Source organism: Rhynchophorus ferrugineus, unplaced genomic scaffold, assembly GCF_030347505.1.
Source record: "Rhynchophorus ferrugineus isolate W39M unplaced genomic scaffold, kcgeb_rfMv2 rfM6, whole genome shotgun sequence".
Classification (NCBI taxonomy): Eukaryota; Metazoa; Arthropoda; class Insecta; order Coleoptera; family Curculionidae; genus Rhynchophorus; species Rhynchophorus ferrugineus.
Genome location: NW_027472585.1, coordinates 28,305,536 through 28,316,836, shown reverse-complemented (window position 1 = coordinate 28,316,836; position 11,301 = coordinate 28,305,536). Strand labels below are relative to the sequence as shown.

At 33.1% G+C, this 11,301-nt stretch overlaps 1 long non-coding RNA gene across 1 annotated transcript; it reads right to left on the bottom strand.

The window, feature by feature from the left end:
* Positions 1-8,335: 8,335 nt before the first annotated feature.
* LOC143198667 (uncharacterized) lies at positions 8,336-9,704 on the bottom strand. Its single transcript, XR_013006273.1, has 3 exons — positions 8,927-9,704; positions 8,699-8,867; positions 8,336-8,595 (listed from the first exon to the last, which is right to left on the bottom strand). It is a non-coding gene; the product is annotated as an uncharacterized LOC143198667 (long non-coding RNA).
* Positions 9,705-11,301: the final 1,597 nt, after the last annotated feature.

Here is an 11,301-nt window from a genome sequence, read left to right as displayed (position 1 = left end):
CAGTTGCTTTATTCTAATAGGTTATTGCTCCACCTTGATAAATGAATAACGATTTTATATTGTATTATTAATTACGATTAATTTTTATCTAAAAAGTTTTGCAATATTTTGAAATAAACTTTCTATTTTTATCTACGTTATAGACATTTATTACATTATTGTTTAGTGTTTGTTTAAGTACACGCACTTTGAACAATTTTTAATTACAATATTTATTGTGATCATTATATGGCTCATTCATTATAACGGAAATTCCTAGCTGAAGCATTAAGCAATTACTCATGGAAACTGTATATTCACCCAACCAGAAGGGAATATGATTCTAAAACAGGGTACAAACATGGATGAAATAGTCCAACTTCTTAAACCACTACAAAGAACATACGAGAGAACCATCACGATTAATAGCGAATGTAACTGACTAATCATGACCCTCTCGTGTAGGTAATTAGTGGCGAATAGAAGATGCATTTTAACATTCGGCGAAGTAAATTAATTTAAAATCAGACGAATTCACAATTTCTAAGTGATCATTAGTTTTCTCTAAAAATAATTGTAAAAGTAATTGAAAGTGTATTACAACAGATCCAAACAGATGAGCTCCATAGTGAGCTAGATGGTTATATGATCTTATCTTTTACCCTACTATTAATTGTTTTATTAATTTTCGCTTTATAGACCTATGGGAATCTTTAGCTCTTGCTATATATCAGACTTTCATCGGTTCTGATGTTGTGCTTGATCTGATAGTAAAGTTTACTTTATAATCTGATTAGAGTAACACTTTGTGTTATATGAAAAGTCGTAAACTTGTTTGCTTGATTTATAATATCAAAGAGATACTATTTTGGACTTTGATTTTTAAATAATAAATTTTAAAAAAGGGAATTAAATGGAATTTTGAGGAATATTTGTTGATATTTTATCATTTTAATTAGTTTTAGGAGGTAATAAATAATGCAAACAAATGTAAAATTGTTTCACTGGTGTGATCGTATGACGATAAAACCGCCGTATTGTCAGCATATGTTGCAACAGTAGTGTTTCTTGAAGTCGGTAGGTCCGCTGTATACAATTGATATAATAACGGCCCAAGAACACTGCCCTTAGGAACACCCGAATATATTGGGTGTAGGTCAGCGTATTCGTCACCCTGTTTCACAATAAAATATCTGTCAGGTATGATTTTAGTAGCTGAAAGTGCGCATGGCTTTTTCAATTTAACCTGCCAACGTGCCACACCTTGTTGAAAGCTTCAGATATATCGCGAAATGCCGCGGAGTAATATTTTTTTATCATTTAAGTTTTTGTTAATTTGGTTGGCTAATCTGGGTATTTGTTCTGTTGTCACGTGTTTATTAAGCCAAGCCAAATAATCCAAATTGAGGGTCCGGAATAACATTTCTCTCATCTGTGATTATTTTGAGTTTCTTAACGTATAGTTTTTCAAAAACTTTGGAGATCACATGTAACGGGTTTATAGGCCGATAGGAAGAAACTTCTTCTGATTTTTTCACTGGTTTAAGAATCTTAATGATTTGAGCCACTTTCCAAGTACTAGGTGCTAATACTTAATTCTTCTTCTTCTAATCCTTAAGTGCTAATTCTTAATTAGTATTAAATATAAACGTTATTAATTTCATGCACTTTTCTGAGAGCTCTTTTAAGATTCTTCCAGTAGTTAAGTCAAAATCAAGAGCTTTTTTAGCATTGATTTCCTTAAGTATTATTTGTTTTATTTTCTTAATAATCAATTTCTCATATGGCAGATCCATTTGAAACGGATTGGAAGAAAGACAACTGTCATTTTCTTCTGTTGCCGATATTTTAGACGAGTACGGATTAAATACTTTATTTAAGTGTTTAGAGGAACTTCCGCTTTGTCTGTATTATTTCTTTCCCAAGTATTGTTTTCAATATTGAGGGGAGGATTACGTTGTTGAGGCGTTTTAATCTTTTATGTTACTTTCTAGAGAGAATATTCCATTGATTAAGTTGGCGTTAAGTTTTCTAAATATTTTGGAATTCCTTGATTATGTTCGTTATTTATTAGTTCTTTCAGCATTTTTGATGCTTTGTACAGTTTCCTCTTATTTGTTGCCATATTTTCCGCAGTTTCCTTTTTTTCAAGGTTCAGCTTTGAACTTTTTGGTGTCAATATTTTTTTATAACGCAAAAGCCTATATTATCGGGAATTTCATTTCTACTTGACGGCCAAAATGTTGGTTCACTAGTAGAGATATGCTGCATTGCAAAAATGAAATGGGATGATCATATACATAAAAAAAATGTATATGAGATTTAATAGCTTCAGTAATATCTTAATAGCACTAAGTCAAAATTAATAAGGGTGTCTAAGTATGGAAGAATGTGAATCAGTATCTATAAAGATAGGGAGTCCATAGTTTGTATATCTAAGTATGGTAAATGTATATTTTTAACGAGTATAATAGTTTAAGTCTTTAGCCTTCCGAAACTCTTATATGAACATATTCTTCATCCATATCAGCAGAATACTCATCTTTGTATAACGTTTCAGAGTATTGATTATCATATCCGAAACTGTCAGAAAATTCATTAGATACTTTCCAGGTGCATAAATTCTTTTACTAGGAATTTTTGTCAATCTTTATTGGAATTAATTTTGAAATACCTTTATTTCTTGATAACATACTCACAGTAAACATAGTTTGAGGAAATTGTTTTTGTCTTCATTTCTTAGATTCGTTTCTCAGTTCGGTTTCAATCAATACGTTTCAAGCTCTAGAAAGATGCTCTAAAAGAATCTTCTTAGAAAAAACAGTAATTTATTACGGTTATTTAATTGACTGTTAAAAACGCATAACAGATGCGGCTATCCGTCTCTCAGTGAACCTAAAGTGTAGTGAATACGTGTTTATGTGACCAGACAAAAGACTGCATCTCATTTTTATTAGTGTTTTAGAATTACTTTCCCTTATTTTACTACAATCCTTTTAAAATTCATTTATAGTATTTTTGGTCAAAAAGTAGTGCAAAAAATAATAGGTGAGTGAAAAATGAAGTGCGTGAAATAAACAATGTATTTTTTATTTTATTAATTTAGAATTAGAGGAAAGAAACACCCAGTACCATACATTCAGGCCAAAATCCGAAATTAGGAAACAATATTATTATACGCGAACCACCACATACAAAAAGAGTAATACCACAATGCACAAGGTGTAAAGCGCACGGGCACACAAAAACTTACTGTCGCAAATCATTTAGATGTGTAAAACATAAAACAGTAGATTGTACTCGTAAAGTTCGCGATGATAAAATGTAATGCGTTGAACGGAACGGAAATCATCTAGCGAACTACAAGGTTTGCGCAGTTCACAAACAGCTACATCAGAAACTATATCCTGCGTTAAGAGAAAAAAGTTATCAACAGCAACAAAAACAATCCACACCTACCAGTCTACCTAACAGACCAAGTCAACCAGATATAACTTATGCCCAAATGGTTGAAAATGGTTCAAAACAAAAGCGAGAAACCACAGCACAACCTACTGAAATTAGCAGCAACATCTCTAGATTAGAAAACATGATGACCAAACTAATGGATCAAATGAGTACGATGGTTGGTCTACTTCAACCGTCGTCAGCAAACTTGCCTATTGCATTAAAACATTAACTACAAAATCGTCGTCTGGAATGCCAATAGGCTCCAACAATATGCCAGGGAACTAAAAGTGTTCTTAACTGAACAAAACATTGACGAACAATGGTTTCCGAATTACATTTCACGGACAAACATTATTTGAAAATTCCCAAATATAAACTTTATCATACAAATCACCCTGATGATAAAGCACATGGAGGTACTGCTATAATCATTCGAGATGATATAAAGCATTTCGAAAAAAAAAATCCGCAAAGACTACTGCAAGCAACCAGTATAATTATAGAGGGAGTCCATATATCATTAACAATGTCTGCGATTTATTGCCCACCTAAACATAACAACAAGGCAGAATACTTTCAATAAATCTTTAGTACGCTAGGTAATATATTTATAGCCGGAGGAGATTATAATGCAAAACATTTAATGTGGGGTTAAAGAATAATAACTTCAAAAGGTAGAGAACTGCTAAAAGCAATAAAGACAGATAATTTACAACATATCTCTACTGGTGAACCAACATATTAGCATTCACACAGAAATAAAAAAACTAGATGTTATAGATTTCTGTATTACAAAAACTATTGATGCAATAAAGTGTCATGCAGAGTCATGTTTCGACCTCTTTTCAGATCATTCACCAATAAGAGTAACTCTTTCTACAAAAATTACCATCAAAGTTAAATATCCTTCTCTGAGCAATAATAGAACTAACTGGCCACTATTTAGAGAAAACTTAAATCGAAACATCTCCCTAAACTTACCGTTACAAACTGAAATTGATATAAAAATACCACCAATAAACATTACAAAAAATATACAGGATGCAGCATATTCCGCGACTCCACATCTATCATGTACAATACAGAAAAAGTTAGCAGAAAAAAGAAAATTACGACGGAATTGGCCACAGCAAAGGACTGAAGAGAATAAAAGAAAATTTAATAGGGCAATAAAAGAGTTGAAAGAACTAATCCAAAATGAACAAAACCAAGGCATTCAAGAATACCTAGAGAATTTTACACCAACTGAGGCTACATACTATTCGTTGTTGAAAGCAACAAAAAAGCAAAGGAGAGGCCGCAGCAGCACAGCCCACCTATTAAAACAAAGGAAAATAATTGGACTAGAAGCTAATAGATAATAGGACTAATAGACTAGAAGGCCTATATTTTTCAAAACACTTAAAAAATGTTTTTAAACCTTTCCAGTCTCAGCTACATAAAAATGACGAAAATAAAATTACTAGCTTTCTAGATTCGCCATTCCAAATGGACTTGAAATGGACGAGAAATTAACGATAAAAAAGTTAAACAAACAATAATGAAAGAGATTAATATCAAAAAGCTTCTAGTTATGACTTAATTACCGGTAAAATGTTAAAAGAACTATCAGAAAAGGGTATAAAATTATTAACATTTATATTTAATGCTATGAATTAATTACTCCTGGCATTTGGAAAGTAGCTAAAATACTAATGATTATCAAACCAGGAAAAATACCAGAAATATACATAAATAAAACTATACATAAAGAAGCTAAACTATATAATAGAAAAAAGAAAAATTATACAGATATTATACTCTTTGCTCCATGATCCATTCCATATTACATTGGGCAAGCAGTTTTTAATCCTTAATATACTAGCCTGAATATGTGTTGTTACAATTGCCCCAGTTATAGTATAAGCATGTCTATTAATTAAACCAACTGTTTCAATGTCTCCTTGATTGTCGTCCTGCAATTAGTATGTTAAGAGTATATATAGGAAAAGCTAAAACTGCAAATGTATTCTTTAAACTCGCAATTAAAATGTACAAGCCGAAGTTCTCATTTGAATTTGGGAATGATGCCACCAGAATGAAACATATTTGATTTTATTTGTATATTTAAAAACGTCCAGACTCTATTGACGTATGTATACTGTCATAAATATATGTAGGTATAGTCTGCCTAATAAAATAACAAATATAAATAGCTAATAATGGGTTATATTTCAGTGTATTTTACGCTTTGTTCTACGATATTCTAAAGCAAACGACCGGTGAAGTGTGTGGTTTTTCAGACTTCGAAAGAAGACAAATCATTGCTGCTCGATTGAAAGGCAACTAAATCATTAAAATTCGGTAAGACTGCTAGAGTCGACCAAGTTATAACAGAAACTATCAAGCCTGGTGGGGAACGTTGTTTCAACGGCTTCACGTGCTGCTCACGCCATACTGAAAAAAGCGAGAGTAGGCAGTGTTTGCGAAGATAGAATAAATGAGACTCTAAAGAACTCGCCAGGAGGCTGGCTGATGGAAGAACGTTTTTGATGTGAAAGTCGTACAATTGTCGTTTGTATTTACTTTCGCTCTACTTTCGATGGTATACGGTGGTCCTTTGTAGTTTTGGAAGCCGAGCATGTTCCCCTAAAAGTAATTAAACTCCTTCAGGCATCGCTATAGTTTCGTTAGCTGTGTGAAAGTCCAAAATGCTATATCAAACCCTAGTCGGTGTTTGCAAACAAGATATCTTTCAATATGATGCTATAATCTCTTTGACCGAGTTCATATAATCTGAAACAGACGTTGAGCCTTTTAATATTTAGAGAGGCTAAAGTATTGACGACTGACAGATCGCCTGTTATGTTAAATCTCAATAAAGCCTAATTAGAGCAAAGGCAAAAATTCAAGTATTTGGAAACAGTAATAGAGGAGAAAAAAGTGGTATCTACATCCAAGGCCGAAATCCGCTAAGCGATAGAAGCTCTTGCTTCTCTATTGACGAGTACATACACGAACGAAATGAATGGTTCGAGCTCTACTTAACACCATGCGCAAATATTCGGGGTAGATTCGGCGAACAGGTATTCTCAGGTGATCGAAATATTGGTGGCGCATTGGGTTCCTTTCAGAAGGGCCCAACAACCACTATATGTATTGCCATTACCATTGTGGCATGTATTTTTTTTTGTAACCATACTTTTCACAATAGCATAACCAAATAAAACATTTTAAATGCGATGTCACATGCAAATTATGTCTGTGGTTTAAAGGCATTTTTAGATGGAAGATACAACGAACTGCTCTGAAAATGATATAGATCAAAATCATAGAATGCGATTTAAGAAGTAGGAAACTAACATTGTACGAGGCCAGAACAACTGTGGCCGACAAGCCCAACTGTGGCGAGAATTTTTAATTTAACAGGTCAATTGAAAAGTCCCCTGCCTGAAACATAGATAACGCTACTAGAATTAAATCCATACATTTTTCAGTTAGCTCTAATCCTAAAAAGATGAGTGTATAAATTTGACAGCTGTCGGATCATTAGTTTGTGAATTATAGCAATTTTAGTGAAGCAACTTTTGTTATTGCGAAAAAAATAAATAAAAAGGAATTTTGCGTGTTGATAAAATATTACTTTTTGAAGAGAAAAAATATAGTTTAAGCAAAAACTTGGCTTGATATAGTGTTTCCGGATACTGCCCTAGGAAAATCAATCATCAAGGATTGGTAAGCTAAGTTTAGACGTGGTGAAATGGGTACCGAAGACCGTGAACGAAGTGGGCGCCCAAAAGAGGTTGTTACTGATGAAAATATTTAAAAAATCCACAAAAATGAAAATGAAAAAATCTCTAAAGATATCAACTGACCGTGTACATCATATCATTCACGAATATTTGAGTATGATAAAGATATGAGCAAAGGGGCTGCCGCGCGAGCTCATTTTTGACCAAAAACAACGACGAGTTGATGATTCCCGAGTTTTTGCATCGATATGTGACAATGGATGAAACATGACTCCATCATTTCACTCCGAAGTCCAGTCGACAGTCATCCGAGTGGACACGATGAAACCGCTCCAAAGCGTGGAAAAACGCAACAGTCGGATGGCAAGCTTATCGCGTCTGTATTTTGGGATGCGTATGTAATAATTTTCATTTACTACCTTGAAAAAGGAAAAACCATTGGCAGCGATAATTACATAGCGTAATTGGACCGTTTGAAGGACGAAATCGCCCAAAAACGGCCGCATTTGAAGAAAATGAAAGTGCTGCTTCACCAAGACAATGCACCGTGTCACAAGTCAGTGAAAACGATGGCAAAAATCCATCCATCCACCGTATTCTCCAGATCTGGCCCCCAGCGACTATTTCCTGTGCTCAGATCTCAACAGAATGCTCGCTTGGAAGAAATGTTCGTCGAATAAAGAGGTGATTGACGAAAATTAAGGCCTATTTTTACTACAAAAATACTATTTTATACTATTTTAAATACAAATTTACTACTACAAAAATGGCATCGAAATGTTGGAGAGTCGCTATAATCGGTGTATAACCCTTGAAGGGAATTATGTTGGATAAAAAAAACTAATTTTGCCAAAAAAATGTGTTTTGCTATGATAGGCCGAGGACTTTAGGAGGTTTAAAATTAAGCTTCGCAAATTTCAGTTGATCGCCAGTGCTTTTTAAACTTCGAATTGCAATAAAGTTCCGATAGATTAACAATATAAATTGTCTAACAAAGAACATTTTTCAGATTCGAGTACTTTAAGAAAAACACTTTTAGGGTAAATGATGTGGCTTGGTGAATGGAGGTAAAACGAAATGAAACAATGGTGTTTACATTATGTCATTGTTATTTATTGGTAATATAAAAAAATGTAGAAAATATAAAATAGATAAAACAGATGGCAGCGGTGTTACCTGCAGACGGGCTTGGACAGTCGATGGTGGCACGTCTAAACCAAACGATGGTTGGTAACTGAATGAATGGAAATCCCCTTCAATAACATCCCAGATAAACGTTTCGGGGTTGCCAGCTATTCGTTATCGGGTTCTAGTTGGCGCTGCCGGCACCCCGCACGTGTCCAACATATGGGATTACATTTCTGGGTATTTTGTAGACCGTTATTCCACGATGTAAAATTCGACATGCCTCAAGGTCACTACAAACTTAACTGATCTTCAAAATAAAATAATAATCCCATTACTTCAAGAAATAATGTAATAGCACTATTTAAATAAATTGATTGAAAGCTGTCATTTTATGTTTAAATAATACTTACATCTATTATATCTGCTGTTATCAACGATCCTTTTTTAATGGATTCGGAAATAATCCCGAATAAGTTCTCTGATACTCTGACCTGCAGCTCTCTGACCACACCACCTGTCAATTCCTTCAATGCTCGTGCAGAATCGCGATTTTCTAAACCTGTATACGACCTATACAATCTAGGAATAATTATTAGAATAATTACGGATTATGCCGCATACTCTCTGGACACTCTTACTTTTAAAACTGGATTCTTTTTTAGCTAAAATGATTGTGTTTAAATCTGAAGACATCTCATAGGTGTTGCGTCCCAGGATGTGGTACTGTTTCAAATAGGGTGCATGGTTTTCCTAGAGATCCTGCTCTATGTCAGAAATGCCTTATAGCAATAAAAAATGAAAAACTGATGCAAATTTCTTAAATAAGAGCACAAAAGTTTGTAATGTGCATCTTACATAAGCTGATTACAAACAGAAATGTGGAAGAGCATTACTTAACAGGAATGCGGTTCCCAGTTGTTATTTAAATTGTAAGTATTTTATAATGTTAAATGTATGTAATTGATTGGAAATATATATCATGCCTGTAGTTTAGCTGTGGCATTGGAAAATGAAAACATTAATCCAAATATGTCAAGAAACGTTACTGAATTGAACAATGACGTTACTGAAACACGACATATAATGTATGTAATTTAACAAATCCAGATACGTTTTTTACTTTGTTGGTAAATGAGGCAATGTCTCGACTGTTCCATTTAATTCCGAGATTATGCACAAAACTTAACAAGCAGTTTGACCAATATTTTATATACGCATTTGCCTGTATTTTTCAACATGATCAACTGTATTGAGCATACTCAACGAGGCGTGATTAGAAAGATAATAGTTAATTGTTGTTTGTTCTGGTGGATAAGAAAAGAGAAAAAAATAGCAAAAGGCAAATTTGAAACATGTTTTATCGCAAAATCTAAATATTCAGCTTTATGGATGACGTACAATTATATGCTGACAATAAATATTTCAAAATAAATAGTGTTCAACATATATATTGTACTACTCATATACTTAACATAAATTACTACATTTTTACATACCACTATTACCACATAATTTTTTTTTACTATTATTATTACTACTATTATTATTACTCTTATTATTAATATTTAATGTTATATTTAAAATTTCCCGCTACTCATATTACCGGTCTCGCCCTATATTTTGTGATCTAAGGTAAGTCGAGTTGATGGGTCTGGCGTTGATACCTGTACCTATGCCAGGCTTCCTGGGAGGTGATTTTTCAGTTCTTACATTTTCATGACGCTCCTTTATATATATTGGTAATATATTTTCATACCGAAGATACTTTAATTCTAAAATATATACAAAGTATATTTGAATTTGTATTTAATTATTTATTAAGTTTTGTACTTATGAGGTAAAATAATAGATAACTAATAATAATGAATTAATTTTAAATACTAATAGTTATTCATTAAAGCAATACTTCCTTTTAACCGACTTCGAAAAGGAGGTTCTATATTCGGCAGTATATATATTTTATGTAACAGGTCAATTGAAAAGTCCCCGGCCTGGCACATAGATGGCGCTACTAGAATTAAATCCATATGTTTTTTTAGTTAGGCCTAACTCTCAAAAGATACCGGTATAAATCTAAAAGCTGTCGGGTAATTAGTTTGTGAATTATAGCATTTTGAGTGAAGCAACTTTTATTATTGTGAAAAAAATGTATAAAAAGGAACTTCGCGTGTTGATAAAATATTGCTTTTTGAAAGGAAAAAATACAGTTGAAGCAAAAACTTGGCTTGATGCCGAGTTTCCGGACACTACCCCAGAAAAATCAATCATCACGGACTGGTATGCTAATTTTAGACGTGGTGAAATGAACACCGAATACGGCAAACGCAGTGGACGCCCAAAAGAGGTTCTTACCGAAGAAAACATTTTAAAAAATCCATAAAATGATTTTGAATTTCCATAAATTGAAATTGAATGAAACAGTAGACACTCTAAATATATCAACTGAACGTATACATCATATCAAAAACAACGACGAGTTGATGATTCAGAACAGTGTTTGAAGATGATCAAGCGTAATAAACTCGATTTTTTGTCGATATGTGACAATAGATGAAACATGGCCCCATTCCGAAGTCCAATCGACAGTCATCCGAGTGGACTGCACACGATGAATCCGCTCCAAAGCGTGGGAGGTTGGAATCGAGGAAAACGCTCAAATTTGAAAGGCACGTACAAAGTTTCCACCTATTTTTTATCTAAAATAATCATTTTATCAAATAATCTAAAATATAATATTATCGCTGAGCTAATGCGGCGGAATATCAAATAAAAAATTGAACCGACTTCAAAAAATAATTTAGGGTTTTACTAAAAATTAAAAAATAATCAAACTTAATTTTTTTTATTTTTTTTTTAATTACTCTTCGTGAGTCCACAATCTGCCCTATTGGCAATAAGTATTTCTTCTGTTTATATTATATATACATGGCATGTAGAAAATCACTTCATTAAGCAATCTTCTGTATAAAATATTATCTTAATTAATTATTCTAATGCTTATTCTAAACTCTAC